Source organism: Mirounga angustirostris, unplaced genomic scaffold, assembly GCF_029215605.1.
Source record: "Mirounga angustirostris isolate CCGP_5_RB_7025 unplaced genomic scaffold, mMirAng1.0.hap1 SCAF_17, whole genome shotgun sequence".
Taxonomy (NCBI): domain Eukaryota; kingdom Metazoa; phylum Chordata; class Mammalia; order Carnivora; family Phocidae; genus Mirounga; species Mirounga angustirostris.
Window position 1 is genome coordinate 33,602,026 of NW_026991725.1, and position 18,559 is coordinate 33,620,584.

General features: G+C 40.0%; 1 long non-coding RNA gene across 3 annotated transcripts in view; it reads left to right on the top strand.

Moving 5' to 3' along the window:
- The window catches only part of LOC123853832 (uncharacterized), an 85,392-nt gene that overhangs the window by 3,462 nt on the left and 63,371 nt on the right, over positions 1 to 18,559 (top strand). For all 3 annotated transcript variants that reach the window (XR_010408369.1, XR_008507144.2, XR_010408370.1), the window contains exon 2: positions 2,849 to 2,995. This is a non-coding gene — a long non-coding RNA (uncharacterized LOC123853832). The remainder of the gene's footprint in view (positions 1 to 2,848; positions 2,996 to 18,559) is intronic.

An 18,559-nucleotide genomic window follows, 5' to 3' on the forward strand; every position in this document is an offset into this window, starting at 1 on the left:
TACATGAAGTAAAACTGATAAGCCTGAAAGAAGAAATGGACAAATCCAACAATTACAGCTGGAGACTTAAACCTTTTTTTCTCTGCAATTAATAGAGCAGGTAGATAGAAAATAGGCAAGGATATAGAGGAACTGAACAACACTATCAGCCAACTGGATCTAACCAACATCTGTAGCACACTCAACTCGAACACAGTGCATATTCTTTTTAAGTGTAGATGACACTTATCAAGGTTGACTATATCCTGAGTTATAAAACACTCACAAATTTAAAAGAATAAAAATCATACAAATTATGTTCTCTGATCATAATAGAATTAGATTAGAAGCCAATTACAGAAAGATAACTGGTAAGTCCCCAAGAATTTGGAAAGATAAACATATACTTACCATCTGACTCAGTAATTCCATGACTAGGTATTTACCCAAGTTAACTGAAAACTTATATGTGCATAAGGACCTGTTTATGAAGGTTTATAACATCTTTATTAATAATTGCCAAAAATCAATAGTAACACAAATGTCTTTCCATGGGCAAAATAGTAAACAAAGTGTTGTACACCCATGCGATGGAATGTTACTTAGCAATCAAAGTATTGATAGATACGACAACATGGATGCATCTCAAGGTATTATGCTGAGTGAAAGAAACCAGTCTCAAAGGTAACACGTTGTATGATTATGTATATGATATCATGGAAATAGGAAAATTATGGCAACAGAGAATAGGCTATTGGTTGGCAGGTGTTAGGGGCAGTGACAAAGTTGCAACTACAAAGAAGCAGCCTGAGGGAGTCGCTTTCAGTGATGGAACAGTTCTGTGTCCTTATTGTGATGGTGGTCGCATCAGTCTATACATGTGTTAAAATTCACAGAGCTACACATTTGAAAAAGGTCAACTTTATTGGTCATGTTATTCTTCTAACTCTATATTAAAAACAAAATAAAATTTTTAAAAAGTTGTATGCATTTATCCAAAAGAATTTTCCCTGCAGTCTGACTTACGATAACAAAGAATGGCAAAATATCTAACGGTGTATCCATAGGAATACGTAAGGAAGTTGTGGTATGATTATACAATGGGAAACAGCAGTTAATATGAAGCAACTACAACTATATTTTCTCTACATGGATATACCTTAAAGTTGTAAAAGGATATGAATACTTCTATATGATATACATATGTGTGTTTGTATATGTATCTCTGTGTGTGCTCATGTGGGCCTGTAGCAGTATGATACTATTTAGATAAGCTTCGAAACTGGTCGAGTCATTCTTGATATTCTTTATGGATAAATATATACGTAAAATGATAAAAACATGCATGAGAGTGATGAACACAAAATTCAGGATAGTGGTTACTGGTTATATATGGGATCAAAACGGAGGGGAGGTTGTTGTAGATTATACATGGGGCTTCGATAGTATCCATAATGATTTATTTCTCAGAACAAAGAGCTGAAGGATATATTACAAAATGTTAAAATTTGACAAATTTGGGTAGTGAGTACATGGATGCTAGTCATACTGTTCTTTCTACTTTTCTATACACTTAGAATATTTCATTAAAAACATGATGTGCCTTGTGGCCTCCTGTCCTGGATTAGTCTATCTTCTTCTTTTTTTTTTATTTCTCATATTCTTTTATTCTGTATTGCATCCAAACATTGTTTTACTCTGATCATAATCTCCACAAAATTCTAACTGCTAAATAAAGCTTAGTCTCTAGATGCCAGTACTCCATACCTAACAAAAATGACATTTTACAGAGCTCTTAGATACTATATCTTCTTAAAGAGACAGTTGAGCTAAGGTGTTGAGCTTTGATATTGAGGTTAAGCGGGTTAATAGACGTCGGCAGCCAAGAAATTTGCACTATTTTCTTTTTAAAGGAGATACATGATAGAGGGCAAAGAATATGTGGAAGAACAATCTTGACTTAAATGAGCTGTCTGTGTATTTTGAATTGGAAGAAATCTATACCCTCGTGCGTAGCTGCCTTGAGATGATGTCATTTTTCTAGGTAGCACCCTTGTGCCTGTTATGTGAGCTTCATACACCAGACTGAATAACAACAGATGTGTATTCTGTGTGTCAGTTTTTACAGCACAACTATTTTCAGAAGACGAGAGGTTGGGATTTGGAGGGGGTGGTCTTTGGACAGTCATGTCTTAAAGTATTTTAATTTTGTCTGACCACTCCTAATCCACCGCATGAATTCACATCCAGTGGGTGAGACAAACATTAAACAAACGAAACCCAAATAATAAATATCTTGTTCTGGCTCAAAGTTCAGTCTTAGACCATCAATACAGCTAAAATAAATTGAAATTACTCCAAAAGGCTTTGAAAAGTAACACTGGTCTTAACTCAATAACTTTCGAGGGAGTGGAGTAGTGAGAATCTGGTTACTGAGGTCTAGGATGATTAGAGTATCTTTCTAAACAACCCGAATGCACATATCTCTCTTCACAAAGTCCATGCTTTATGGTCTCACCTTCTTCCTTTCTTCCCCTCCATCTCACATCCCACAAACCCAAACCCACCATGCCCATTCTCTACTCTTTATTCCATCCACCCTAGTCTTTTCATTGGTAGGGCAAATGTGCTCTGCTCCTGCTGGTTGCCATTTTCCTAGCCACTTCCTACACTGTTCAGCCCAACAGAGGTCTGTTGGCTGACTGGGTTATTAAAGAATCCTCCCTTCCTCAAAGGAGGATTTCAAATATTTGTAGTACAATATTACAATATTGTAGTCCTGTCAGACAAAAATGATAAAATTGTCAATCGTGATAAGTACAATTACATTATCTCAACTCTCTTCATGCCTTTTTTTTTTTTTTAATAGAAGCAAAGATGGAAAGTGGAAAAGATGATTAATCATTTTGGAAGGAGGTAGATGACTATAGCCCATCTCTGTGCTGACCTGGTCATGCAGTCTTCTCTCTGGGTCAAAGTCCCACACATCACAAGCTTCTACTGTGTTCTCCTGATGGTAAGGAAAAGCACATGAACCCTATGGTCTCTACACTCTCCCTCTCTTCTTCCCAACTTTTATGAACTAAAAATTGCAACTGAGGGTGCAGCTCATGGTTTTACTGTCACAATGAGACAGGGTATAGAAAGTCATGGTTCTCCTATCCTTGAAGATACAGGAACTATAGTGGCCATGACCAGGCACATGTGCTGAGCACTCATTTCTTTTTGGTGTTCTAGGTGCAGCCTTAGTGAGATGAGTCTGTGGTCAGGACTGGGGCCTGTGGTTACAGATAGGTAAGCCCTCTCCAAAGTTGATGGCTCAGCTCTGCTAAAAAAGGCAACAACTCTGACTAGGAGCAGTCATGTGTAGTCAGAGAGAGGGCCCAACAGCACCTTACTTTCATGCTGTATATATATTTAATTACATAAATAATACATGAATGCTTTCCCTTTGTAAAATATGTGGACAATGTGCAAGATTTTAGAGCAATAAGGGAAAGTCGCCCTTCTTTCTCCCTCTTCTCGTCTTATTCCCTTCCCTGGAGGTAACCATTGTTACTCTGATATGACTCCTTCCAACACAACATGTACTCAAATAGTTTTTCCTCTACCTTATTAGTAATCAAAGAAATGCAAATGAAAACAATTGACAAGGGATACCTTCTTTCTTATTGTATTTTCTTTGCTGAAAATGAAAGGAAATATCTAGAGTTGGTTAGGGCTTGGGGAAGGGATTGTAAATTGGAGCAATTGTTCTGGAAATTATTTTGGTCATGTAAATGCATTTAGACTTTATATCAGTTAGGGTCAGAGTCAGTTAGGAGATTGAAAGTGCACAAGTTATTTAAACAGAGAGATTTAATCAAAAGAAGTGTTAACTAGCAAAAGTGGCGAGCTGCCTCTAAGGGATCCAGAAGTAGCATGTGCAGAAGCCATTACATCTAGGCTAAGGAAGGACTAGGAGGGTGCTCCCATCCACAACTCAAGGCTGAGATTTAAATCTCTTTGAAGGGGCGCCTGGGTGGCTCAGTTGGTCAAGCGTCTGCCTTCAGCTCAGGTCATGATCCCAGGGTCCTGGGATCAAGTCCCACATCGGGCTTCCTGCTCAGTGGGGAGTCTGCTTCTCCCTCTGCCTCTCCCCCTCCCTTCTGCTTGTGCTCTCTTTCTCTCTCTCAAATAAATAAATAAAATCTTAAAAAAAAAAAATCTCTTTGAGGACCATGTGTCTACCACTGGAAAACCTAGCCATGGGTGGTGAAGAAACGTTCATATTGGAAGAAACGCAGGCCATATTGATGTATAGACATGTCCATGGGATGGGGAGAAAGTGCCTAAGGCCATGGCCAGATCTACTTAGAAACAACTACTGGTGGTGGTGGGAGAATGTGTCTTGAGGGTGTGGTTGGAGCTGGTCTGTGAGGGCTGTGGGGTTCCCATGTTACATTAGAAAGAGGAGGACTGGCACCCCAAAAAGGAGTGTCTTCCTGCCACTGCTGCCTTGCCCAGTGCCCTCCACTGACAAAGCCTAGCCTATCATGGGCCAACCTGTAGTAGAGAAAGTTTCGCAAGCTCCAGCTCCAGTGTCACAAAACAGGGGAAAGAGGGGTTAGCTTGGAACCGAGAGACAAGAAATGGATAACTGGCACAGACTTTGACCTCCAAATTCCACTTTTTTTTAATTTAAGGGGATAATTAAAAGTGTGCATAAGTATTTAGTTAAAGAACGATTATTGCAGTATAGAAAAAGAAAGGGAAACAAGCTCAATGTTCAAATACTGAGAATGGCTTGAGCAAAATAGTGGTTCATCTATAAGATGAAGACATATTCATTTATAATCATGAAAGATGTCTGTATTATTAGGTTAAAAAGTGTGTTAATAACAACTTTTATATTGTGGCCCATTAAAATATTTATACATATATTTCCATGTGTTCATAAAAAATCTTTGAAAGTTTTGGTATCTTATTCATCAACTCTTCAGTACAATATGTGGCTCATAGTTGTTGTTTAGTAAATATTTACTGAACAAATATATTGTTTTAGTTTCCTAGGACTGCTGTAACAAATTGCCACATGCTTGGTAGCTTGAAATATCAGAAATTTATTCCTACAATTCTGGATACCAGATATCTGAAATAAAGGGCTATACTCCCTCCAAGGCTCTAGAGAAGGCTTCCTTACCTTTTCCAGCATCTGGAAGCTCCAGTATTCCTTGGCCTGTGGTGGTATCTCTCTGCTCTCTGCCTCTGCCTTCACATGGCCTTCTCCTTTGAATACAGTTTTCCTCTCTTATAGGAACAATCGTCTTTGGAGTTAGAGCCTACCAGATAATCCAGGATGATTTCATTTTTCAGATCCTTAATGTAATTACATTGGCAAAGAACCCCCTTCCACAGAAGGTCACATTCACAGGCTCTGGGCAGATTTATCCTTTGGAGGGGTGGTGAACCAGCACCATTCAACCCATTACATGGATGAATGAATATATAATAACATTTTATAGTGGTTTCCTTGGGTGGTAGCGTTTATGAATAATCTGAATTTTCTTTTCTCCTCCTCCTCCTCCTTCTTCTTTTCTTCTTCTTCCTCTTTTTCCTTTTCTTCTTCTTCTCCTCCCCCTCCTCCTCCTTTTTGCTTACCAGTATTTTTATGACTTTCATGCAAAGATCTTTATATTACTTTTGAAATAAAAAGAAAGTGAAAAAGTACTTGGCATATGAAAAATGAGGAACTACACTGAGAAGTCCTGATTTCATCATCTTGAATATATGATTGAACCCATAGTTCACAAAATCCCAAACAGCTGTACCCACTTAGAGAAGGAAACAGTAGGAGAAAATAAAGAAACTCAGGAGGAGGGGAAAATTCATCACAGGAGACCTCTGTTCATTTATGCTCCAGGGCAAACCTAAAGAGTTCCCAGCTGAAATCCTCGCCTAGCCTTCTGGGCATCTGAGTTAAGCAAACCTGTGGTCTGTGCAACACTCACCATCTATAGCCACAAACCAAGTTTGGAGTCTCCCTGCATTGTTCTATTTCAGTGCAGACGTCCCCCTCCTCCTTTTTCTCCTTATTCTCTTGCTCTGAGAATTCCTAGGAAGATGTTGCTCCATTAAAATAAGAAGGTCTGTGATGTCAAAAGGCATTTTAAAAAACTCTTAACTTCTTTTACTGAGGCAATCTTTCCGGAAAGAAAGGAAAACAAGCAAATTTGGGCGTAATTATCTTTTTATTTCTCTTAAGGCTGTAGATGTTTTATTTCCAGCCTCTTTTGAAAATTAATCTATTTTTGTTTTTGTTCTTAAGCTTAAAGTTTAAAGCTAGCCTAAAACATGGATGAATATCAAATGCTTAACTCAAGATTTGAAGTGTCTCCTGGGTATGAGATTACTTTTTAAAATTCAGGTTAGGGGCACCTAGGTGGCTCAGTCGTTAAGCGTCTGCCTTCGGCTCAGGTCATGATCCCAGGGTCCTGGGATCGAGCCCCGCATTGGGCTCCCTGCTCAGTGGGAAGCCTGCTTCGCCCTCTCCCACTCCCCCTGCTGTGTTCCCTCTCTCAGAGTGTCTCTCTCTGTCAAATAAATAAAATCTTTAAAAAAAAAATAAAAAATAAAATTCAGGTTAATTAAAAATAATCACCTATTAATGTAAAGAAAAAGAGAGCATTTATTATGATCCTCAAAGTCATTGTCTGAGGTCAGATTAACACTTAGTAGTGACATTAACACGTTGAGATGTCAGTTAACATATTATGAATGAATAATAATGAATGAGTGACTAGCCGAAATGTAAGAACGGATCATGTTTTTTTTTTTCATAATTGAAATATTTTTATTTTATGTACCAAGAGTTAGCATGAAGGTAGGTATTTTGGATATCTGCAGTAAGGTGTATATCTTGGATGACCCATTGAAGGAAGTTCACTTAATCCAACTTAATGAACCTGTATCCTTTGCTTACCTGTGCAAACACTGGTGGTTCATATCGAGACCGTATTTCCGGATCAGACTGTGCTGGTTTAAGCATGTGCAACAAGAACGAGAACGCTGGCTGAATTTTCTCCACTCCAGTAGGGCTGCTGGTGACCCATCTTGCTTTCTTGGAAGCAATGCGGCAAAAAGATAGTAAGATACTAGATACTAAGAAAAACTAGGACAGTTTTTCTGTTAAGGGCCAGAGAGTAAATATTTTAGGCTTTGTAGGTCAGATGGTCTCTGACGCTGTGATTCAACTCTGCCATTGTAGTAGGAAAGCAACCACTGATAGATAATACATAAATGAAGGAGCGTGGAGCATTTATTGGAGCATTCCAATAAAACTTTATTTACAAAACCAGGTGATGGGCCAGATTTACTCCATGGGTAGTAGTTTGCTGACCCCTGAAAGAGAACCTCAGAGAGTTGCAGTAGTATACCAATAATAGTGGCTCTCCAGAATCAGAGAAAGCAGATTTTTATCTGCTCTGTTGTTTCCTTGTAAGAAGAAAACACCAACGTATTGGCAGATCTATGTGCTTTTTTTGGGAAGATTAATTTGGGTTAAATGATGATTGACGCAAAAGGAAGAATGAGAAAATGAGCCTCTGTATTTGTGAAATAAATGGTTTGATTCTCAGAAACAAGAATCTTTTCAGTTAATTCTATTGGCAATACTTTTGGCCATTATACTCTGGGAACACATTTAATACTTGCCTTGTAAGTTCATCTTATTATTATTTAAGAAACATTTTTTTAGGGCGCCTGGGTGGCTCAGTTGGTTAAGCGACTGCCTTCAGCTCAGGTCATGATCCTGGAGTCCCTGGATCGAGTCCCACATTGGGCTCCCTGCTCGGCAGGGAGTCTGCTTCTCCCTCTGACCCTCCCCCCTCTCATGTGTTCTCTCTCTCATTCTCTCTCTCTCAAATAAATAAATAAAATCTTTAAAAAAAAAAAAGAAAAGAAAGAAACATTTTTTTAAGTAGGCTCCACACCCAGGGTGGAGCCCAATGTGGGGCGTGAACTCACAACCCTGAGTTCAAGACCTGAGCTGAGATCAAGAGTTGGATGCTCAATCGACTGAGCTACCCAGGTGCCCCATAAGTTCAACTTATTATATGAAGCTTTTGCCTTACAGAGTTATATGTTGAATGATTGTGGTTTATGCCATAATATAGCTGAATTGGGAAAATAATCAGTAATGACATATGCAAGGGATTTAAATGAATTACTTTACGTATGATTTATTCATCCTTGTTCATTTTTTCCTACATAATATGTGATTGCAAGATAAAATTGAAGAGGAAAGTAAAACAATAGAAATGAGTGATATTTTGGAGGGATTGTTGATGGAATATGATTATATTCTGGATTAAAAGTGATAAAAAAAGAAAACAAAACGAAATCCAGGGAGGACTGAGCACATTAACTGGAAAGTGAATTGCTTTGAGTAAGAATACTTGTATTTGGTAGTGTTAGTTGAGGAAATCCCTAACTTCCTACATCTTCACTTTGAAATTGGATGATTTAATGCTCATTCAACCAAATCAAATAATACATGTTAACTCATGTAGCCTCTTAATATCCTTTGCATCAGTTGGGTTTTCTGGGATGCAGAAATGCAGAGATAGGAGTGCAAAAGATTTACTGCCCAGAGGGAGCCATCTGACTGCAATGAGGATCTGACGGTCTCTACTAGTCGGGCGAGGAGCTCTGTAGCAAAGAGTTCCTGTTAAGGGAGTTCTGTGTTGATGGGGATTTCGTGCCATGCGTTGCTCAGTCATTGGCAGGACTGCCCTAAGAAGTGGTCTTGGCTACCATTGCTTCACTCAGTTAATGGCTTTAGAAGTTGAAATGGAGCCAACAGCTGGAGGCTATCAACTAGCCATACAGCTAGGCAGTGGGTCCTTTCTTTAAGGGGGGGTCTGAGGGGCACATCTCTAGGTTTGACACATTCTTTTAACTTTCTGACTCTTCCTTTCAAGTCTCATTAGCTGATTTATCTTCCTCTGCCCTTTGCAGTGAGGTTCCCAGAAATCTCTGCTCATTCCTCTCTCTATGCTATAGACTCTTTCTAGAAGATTTCTTCCACTTACATGGCTCTAATATGGCTTGTTATTCTCACCTATGCCAGGGATTACCTATACATTTATAATAATTTGGTGTATAAGATAGAATTACAGTTGGAGGCATAAAACATAAAGCCCAAATAACAATCGTTTAAATGTAAAATGAATTTGGATATTCTCAGTCCAGAGGTGGAATGGTGGCTCCCTGTCCAGAAACCCAGGATCCTTCTATCATTCTACCCTGAAATCCTAGTGTGTGGCTTCCATATTCAAGATCACATCATCATCAAAATGGCTGGTGAGGCTCCAGCTATCACATCCTTGATCTTTGCAGAAGAAAAATGGGAGAGTGGAAGAGTAGAGAGAGCCTACCTCCCATCTGAGTCATCCAAATTTAAGTGGTTTTTCTGGAAGTCCCTTACAACATTCCTATTTACATCTTTGGTTACACCATAGTCACATGTCTACATCTAGCTACCAGGGAAGCTAGAGATGTAGGGTTTTTTTTTGTTTGTTTGTTTTTTGTTTTTTTAAATTCTAGCCTCTGTAGGAGAGAAAAGCATGCAAGAAGAGGATTGACATGGATTTTGAGGACCTATATCCATAGTATCTTTCATACTCCCAAATAGGTGTTTCCTGATCATAAGTTTCTTCTGAGTTGAAAACATGTATTCTTCTGTCTCTTAGACATTTCCACTTGGATGTCCCAAAGGCAACTCAATTTGAACATGCGCTAAACTGAACTCCATTATATTGAACCATAATAATGATTATGTTTCCTCCTATATAATTATGCCACTGACTACCTGGTCATCCAAAATCCCTCATTTCATACTCTTCTTTTCTCCTCTCTTTCCATATTCAATCTGTCTCATAGTCTTGTGAATGCTTTCCTAATTATTTTTCAAATTTTCTTTTCTTCCCCATTGCCACTGCCAGGATCTTGGTTTAGGACCTCATTATTTTTAGGCTCAAGGATTTTTATACTGCTTTATTCATCTCAGTCTTGAACCTTCTGATCCATTCTTCATGCTGTTGCTGAAGATGTTTTTGCAAAATGTAAATCTGAGCACATGGCTCCACAGCTTAAAATCTTACACTGTCTACACAACAAAGGCCAAATGCTTTAGGAAGGCAGGTCTCATGGTCTGATGACTATTCTCAGTTTGGCTTTATCTCTGGCCACTTCCTGTTGTACATCCTATATCTCATCCATGTTGTTTTATACCTATATGCCATTGCAAAATAGCTAGACAGAGATAGCCCCCTTAAGACATAAATCTTAAGTTCTGTCTTTCCTGTCATCACAATGACCCCCCACCCTGCCCCGGGAGCTCTAAGTTAAAACTCATGTTCTTCTAATGACGCTCAAAAGGGTTTTTAATCTTTAGGAAGATTACAAAAGGCTGGCTGATTTTAGGGGAAAGATGATGAGTTTGGATTGCAACATGTTGCATTAAGCTGATGATCTGAAATCCAAATGGAAGCAGAGTTAGGAGAGTCTGGGGTTTGGAGAGAAATTTGGAGATAAGGATTTTGATGAGGTCAGCATAGACTTCACAATATATTCTGTGAGTATGGCTAAGGTAGAGATTTTGAAGGAATGCTTCAAAGTATTGGACTGCAAATAATACAAATACAGCCAATAGCTGTTCACATACATCTAGATCTGTTGTTATTCAGGCAGGTGGGTAGTTGCTGGCGTGGCAGTTCCTTGATGTCAGGGCCAGTCTTGGCTTCTGGACTCTTCTCTTGACCTTCCGTCATGGTGGCAAGATGACATTGTCCAATGGTTCATGTTCTTATGTGGCAATATCCCAAGAAAGAAGGGATGGGCAGGAAGAAATGGTTTTCTCCTTATATGCCTCTTTTATAGGAAATACAGGATTTCCCAGAACACCTCAAAGGTCTTCCCCTTATCATTGATCAGAAATAAGCCACATGTCCATCCATCCACCAATCACTGTTAAATGGGAACAGTTTGCCATGACTGGGTTGAGCACCCTGTTCTGTTAGATAGCAAGTGAGAACGGCAACCGTAAGTGCTTGCCACAGATTCTATCAAGACCCAGGGCTGGATCACAGTTTTGAGAGGATGAACATGAAACTAAGATAGGAAAAAGACAGGTAAGTAGGCTAGTGGTGTTGGTTAGGTAGCCCTCTTAACATAAAAAAAGGGGTCAGAAAATGGTCAATGGTGTCAAATGTAGAAATTCAAGAAGAATGACTGAACAAAGACTGAAGAATATGACATGCAGAAATTGTTGGTGAACTTTAGGAGCAATGCCTTCCATTGGATGCTTGGGTTGAAAGCAGAAAGTCATGGAGTAAATGGAGGAATCCAATGACATGGACATACGGGTAGAACATGTACAATGACAAGTTTTTGATGGTGAATGGAAGGCAGGTGAGAAGGCAGGGCAGCTAGCTGTGGGCATCAAATACAGTGAAAAGTGAGAGGTATTTTACAACAGGGAGATCTGGGTTCATGATAGGTGGGTGGGAGGGAGTCAGTGGGGAAAAGGAAATAGAAAGCATGGAAGAAATGGAGAACAAGTGATGTCCCAGATGCTATGGAAGATAGAAGTGAAAAGTTCACTTTTTAGAGGAAGAAAAGCACATGATCAGAGGCTAGAGGGAAGGATGACAAAAGCTGGTGGATATTTTGAGAGGATGACAAAAGAAATACAAAAGCTTAAAATGGATCTTAGAGAAGCAGGAGGTTTGACCATTTCTGGAACTTACTGAGGACTAAAAGTGGAGAGTAGATAGAAGAAAGAAATGGGTTAGAAATGATGGACTGAGGAGAGAAGAGGAGATCTGAAACATCAAGAATTAGGAACAGTTTATAAGTCTAGAACAGAAATTAAAATAGGAAGAAAAAAAAAAACTCCTGGGAAATTAAATTTGATGACCAAAGGGAAAAGGAAGCCAGAAACCTATAAATTTCCCTAAGAAGGGAAGGATTTATAGATGAAGAAAAATTTGATGTGGAAAATCCATTTTTGGCTTTTCCCAGGCTCCTGCTGTTTGTGAAATAACAAATAATTTTTCTCAAACCCCAAATGTTTCAATTTCCTCAGTTGAAAGATGCCATGTTACCGTGATACTATTTATAAAGTGAGGCTTTGTTTGCTCAATCTTACTCAGGATGACAAAGCTGAAAATAAGTCTCTGGGACAGAATTCAAGTCAGTTAAATCAAGGATACATACAAGGTACAATCGTCTGTATCAGACACGAGGCTTTGAGATGACTTAAAATATTATACCCCTTAACCCGCCTTAATTGGAAAGAGTTAAATAATAAACATAAGAATCAGACAGGTGGAGATGAAAATATCACCTTTTTTCCCCACAAACCGCTGTATTGGAGGGCAGGGTTAATCTGGCCTGTAGACTTGTTTACACTCCTCTGGATCAAACTTGCATCCCGCTCCCAAACTGGAGGCCTTCTTTGCTGGAATGATAAACTTTCTGGATGGCCAAGAAGACGTGAGAATTCAGTGAGAATACAGGTAAACAATAGGTGGCTGTTTCCTCAAACAGAGAATGAGCGCACTCAGATCCTTTTGCCAAACTCATGAATCAAGGAAGTCATGTTCTGCTTTCCTGGAAGGGGGGGTCATTGAGGGGGGAAAGAGAGAGTCCTGAGTCTAATTAATGTCCTCACGGAATACGTATTAAGTATCCCTCCCCAAACAAGGCACTGTGTCAGGCGCAGGGGTTCAAGGGGATATAAAGATAAATAAGACATGCCCCAAGATTCAAGAACTTACAGTCTAGCATGAGAGAGAAGAAATAGCCTGGTGGACAGACAGAAACACAGAGACCCAAGGGCATAGGGCAGGTGGCATTTGGTGTAGGGGGAGGGAAAAGGGGAAAATGGAAGTTGAAAGGACCCAGAAGGTAGAGGCCCTCACAAGCTTTACTAAGGAGTTTGGTCTTTATGAGACAGGACATTAGAAGGCATGGGAAGCTTCTGAGCAGAGGAGTGGATAAATGGGTCGGAGAGTGTAGGTTGGTTGAGAATGGAGGACAGGTTCAGGGTGAGAGGCAATAAAAACTTGAATAAGGCGCTAATCAAGAGAAAGGTTGGAGATAGAAACCACTGTGGAGGGTTGGATACGGGGTATCAACAAACACAGGGCAGTTAAAGTATCTTCCAAGGCAAAGCAGGGAAATGGGAAGATGGTGAGTTTGGTTTTGTATATGTTGAGTTGGATAGTTTGGAAAGGTCTACACTTTTCTAGAAGAGAGTTAGAAATAAAGAAACACACATGGACAACAGTAAATAAACGAGCATTTACTATGTGGAGAGCCCTGTCCTAGGTACTGGAGACCCAGCAATAAAGCTGTCAGATCTTGTCCTTGTGCTCATACAGTTTACAGTTGATCCACACCATTCCCATCTGTGAGTGGGGGCCCCTTGACCCTCCTCCTAACTCTTTGCCAGGCATTTCTGGGAATCTCCAAGCAGATGGGCCCAGCAACCAGTGTATGCCCTGCAGTGGCCACGTTGCCCTGTCCTGCTCACAATCCCCTGCTCCAGCCCACTTGTTCGTCCTAGTCCTGTGGCCCCAAGCCCCTGTGCTCCTGAGGGCATCAGTGTCACCGGCAAGGGTGCGACTCTGGACTGGGCTTTGTCTGTACCGCTGTGTCTCCTGGGCTTGCCAAGGTCCACGTTTTCCATCTGGACTTTCACGATACATGGTCTTCCCTCCCCATGGAGTTCCAAGGGACCCAGCGCAGTGGGGGGGTAGGCACAGACATTGTTCTAGTCTCCTTCAGGCTTCCGTTAGCACTTCTTTGGTTCATTTCCAAAATTTCCTCTTTCAGAATAGGGAGCTCCCGTGCCTATGAAAGTATGAAAGGAAACAATAGAGGGGTATGTATGTGTGTGTGTGTATATGTGCATGTGTGCATACATGTGTGTACATGTGTATGTGTGCAGGCATGTATGTATGTGTGTATGTGTGCGCCCATAAATGCATGTGTCTGCGCATGTGTGTACATGTGTGCATATGTATGTACGTATGTGTGTGCGTGTGAATATCTGTATGTGTATATATGTGCGCGTGTGTGTGTGGGCGTGCGTGTATGTGCGTGAGTACATGTCTATCCTAGCAGCAGGCAGATCAAAATACTTGGCTACACAAGTAATTGCAACAAAGTAGAATGACTGTGGTGTGAAGGGAGGTAGAGGAACTCTGGAAGTAGAGGAGAGGGGCGCTATAAGACTCTAGGACAGAGATTCCCAAGCTTTGTGGGTTCACAAAGTTCTTATGGTCTTAGTAACTCTTTCCTAGCATCCTAGACCCAAAGAAATACCTAGGAGTTCTGCTTATTTAATGGTCAGGTTCAAAACACTATGTATTCAGGTCCTAATGATTTGGTAGCTGTTTTTTTTTTTTTTGTTTTTTAATACACATAAATAGAAAACATTTTTATTTTATTCTTAAAAACTATTATAATTGACCCTTGAGCAATTGGACTGCATGGGTCCATTTATATGCAGTTTTTTTGTCAGTAAGTATAATACTGTAAATGTATTTTTTCTTTCTTATGATTTTCTTAAATTTTTTCTTTAGCTTACTTTATTGTAATAATACAGTATATAATGTGTATAACATATAAAACATGTGCTATTTGTTTATGTTCTCGGTAAGGCTTCTGGTCAACAATAGGTTATTGGTAGTTAAGTTTTTGGAGAATCAGAAGTTACAGGGAGATTTTTGACTGCACAGGGGCAGGTGCCCCTGACCCCCATGTTGTTTGAGGGTCAGTTAGTTCTTGCTAATGACGTGCGTGTGTCTGTTGAGCTACACAACTTCTTGAACCTTGGAATTAGATTGGACACCGTCATTCACCCTCATGAGCCCTTTCCACATTGATTTCCATGTGGTGGTCCTTGCCTTTTTAAATCACATCAACTGCCCCAAATCTAACTTCTCTCAAATTTGATGTCACCGAAAGGAATGTAGTGATCTAATGTTGAAACTGCAAAATACTTTTAACTAGGACCTCTCATAGTGGCCAACAGACGTCGACCATCATTGGATTTCCCTTGAAATGTAAAGATATCCCAGAGTTCTCCTTGTGAGTTCATTACAGTGCCCTTGGGCACCTTGACCGATCAGTGTAGGGGGATCAAGGAGGGCCTCTGGGACAAAAGGAGGTTTGAACCAAGACACTAACAATGAGAAAAAGTAGTCCAGGCCAAGGGGTGCTTGCAGCAACCTGGCAAGGAGGGTAATGTTTGTGAGGAAGTCTCATTCATGAAGGAATGTGATGTGCTTGAGCAACTTATCTGCATTTTAGAGTATTTATCTTCTCTGATTTTATATATAAATATATATATTCTTTGTAATATATATTATAATTATATATTGTAATATACATTATGTTTTATATATTATGTATTATAATATATATTACTACATATATACAGTATACATATGTATATATACTCATATCCAATTGTTTTCTCACTGCTGTGGGGGACAAGTAAGGTTGCTCCCTGGGCATGAGCCATAGAGGGTGTTCAGCTGAGGCTGCAAATCTTGGATTTGTAGCAGAACCAGTTGGCATGGTTTTTGAATTTCCTCCAGCCATATTTGGCAGTCTGGGAACAGGAATAGAGAAAATAGATGGTTGGCTTTATTCAGCGTGAGGAATTGGCAAAATAGATGTGGCCAAAAATCAAGGGGTCTGAGGATGTGAAAATTTAGAAAGTTCACTATCTTAACCTCAAAACCTGGTTTACACAATGCTTTGCAGGGAGGTACTATTGGCAGGGAGCCCTCTGTGGCTGTTCATCCCTGATTTGTAAAATCCTGTGATGACATGTCTGGATATAGGTCTCTTTTAGCTTCTGATGCTGGACCCCTAGTATGGTCATTCACAGGAGAGTCTCCTTTCACTCTTGTAAATATATATTTTTCTACTTGTTGTTTTCTGTTTGGAACTAGAGCTCACATTCCCATTATTTGGCTGTTAGACCTTCTGGACTGATCTTTTCTCTCGTGTCTCTTCTCTCTCCACCTAATATTTTTCAACTCGTTATTTCTGTTTGTTTTTTTTCCTGGAAAAGAAACTAGGATGAACTTTATCTTCAAGTTCATCCATGGAAATTTTTATTTGGGGTTCTTTATATTTACTTCTTTGCTCTCTGATAAATAAATTTTTGTTTTATGGGTACATTATCTTCTCATAGCTCTCCAAGGATGTTATTTAGCATTTAAAAAAAGTCCTGCACTCTCTGTTTTCCTTCCTTCCTTCCTTCCTCCCTCCCTCTGTCCCATCCTTCCTTTCCTCCCTCCTTCCCTCCTTTTCCCATCCTTTCTCCATTCCCTCTGTCTCTGTCTCTTTGTCTCTGTCTTTGTCCTCCTCCTCTCTTCTTCTTCTTCTTTTTTTTATAATTAGCCCAAGTTCTGGGCATATTGAGAAATAAGGCAAAAAAATAAGGTAGATGTGAGATCAAAATACCACTTTTGTTTAACTATTGGAAAGTTCAGGCAAGGATATGGCTTAGAGTGAGAGCCAAGTGGGTCTGACTAAACCTCAGATTTGTAGACTTCTGTACTCAGTCATGGACAAAGCTGGACCGAGAGAGTCCTCCTCTCATGGTAAGACTTACATTGGGGAAGAGCAGGAGAAAATACTCCCTCTGTTAGACAGACTGTCCTCCAAAAGGAAAGAGTAGAGCTGAACAAAATCTGGGCAGTTGTTCTTCCTCAATTTACCATTCCTGCTCTGTAGGAGGATCAAGTGAGAGATTGGGAGAGGCCAAGAGTGTGTCACATTTCCAATTGGAAGGAGACACCAGAGCTTGGTAAGTTTTCCTGCTAATGTCTCCTTGGAGCAGATGGTGATTGCCTGGCTTCTGACATTCTGTACCTAGGAGAAGGTGGAGCAGGTGAAGGTGTTGGCTGTTATGAATATTGACTTCCATCTTATCCTCCAGGATTACTCCTTGTGTCCCCCTCCCACACTCTGTGATACCAGGGGTCTCTGGTTTCTGAGTCTCTCTGAGGTCCTCCCCAGTCCTCTGCTTTTGTTCATGGCCTTGTGCCCTGTTAAATAAGTTACTCCTCCTGCTTGCTTTCCATTCTATACAACTTTGTTGCTCTCTCCCACTCATGGATATTCCTTCTCCTGGAGTCTCTGTCCTGGAGAATTTATATTTTCATTCCTTTTCTGTGTAAAGGGGTGCACAAAAGCAGAAGCTCTGGATTCTTACACTCACTTTGCCACAAACTAACTATAGGACTTTGGACACTTGTTGTAAGGTTTAAATGTTATAATATGTGTAAAATGATCAGATCCATGACTGACACAGTGATAAATGTTAGTTATCATCATCATAACCTCATTGTCTTCTTAGTGGAGTTTTGGGCATGGTAGGATGTAAATGTGAGTGTTCTATCACCATCTTTGTAGGTGGTCTCCATAATTCTCACTTTTACTGGTGTTTCATCCAGACTGTCATTTCCATGAAAGCAGGGTCCATATTTCTCTTATCCTTTGCTATATGCATTGCACTTGGCACACCACATAGCATGTAGTATGTGTTCAGGCAATATTTGTGGGCTAATTACTGAAAACAGATTCACTCATAATGCTCCTTGTAGGAGGCAATATTGTGCAGGACTTAAGAACATGGGCTTTTGAATCAGCCTTGTTGAGCTTGAATTATTGCTGTGTCATTCACTGGTTGTATAACCTTGGACACTTTCTTAATTTGTCCAATTCTCAATCTCTTCACATGTAAAATGAGGATGAAAATAGTGCCTACCTCCTACAGCTAATATGAAGACTAGAAGTAATAAATTCTGTGAAGCACTTAGTATGATGCCTGGCACATAGTCATCACTCAATAAATATGAGCTGCTATTATTGTTGTTATTCTAATTGTTTCTTTTCTACATGCCAGTCATGGGGCTAGGCACATATAGATGCATCATTTATTGAGTGTTTGGGGTTTCCTGTACTTAATACCAGAGTAGTAAAGAGTATGGTTTCTAGAGTCTAATGGCCTGGGTTTGAGTTCAGGCCTCAGCTGAATAATCTTGAGTGAGTTAGTTAAGCCTCACTACCAATGTTTGGAGAATGAGGGTAGTCATGAGGCAACCCCCATAAAGCCCTTAGCACATAGTAAGCTCTTAGCACATAGTAAGTACATGCTCAGTAAATGCTAGCGATGATGATGATGGAGAAGGTGGTGATGACAGGGACAGTGATAATGGTGACGGTGATGAAGAGGACCCTGATAATTATGAGGATGTCAAGAAAGATGGTTGGGACAACAGTGATGTCTATGGCCATGTTGATCCTGATGTTCATGACGAGGATGCCTATCCTGTCTTGAGAAGTGCTAGAGGGCAGAAGGGTTAAATATCCATCTCTCTTCCTGATTGTGTGACCTTGGACAAGCTACTTTCTCTCCTTAAACTTCAGCATCCTCATTCATAAAAACAGCAACTATTCCATGGGGCTGTTGGGAAGTTAGGAAGGTACACTATGTATCATTAATTCC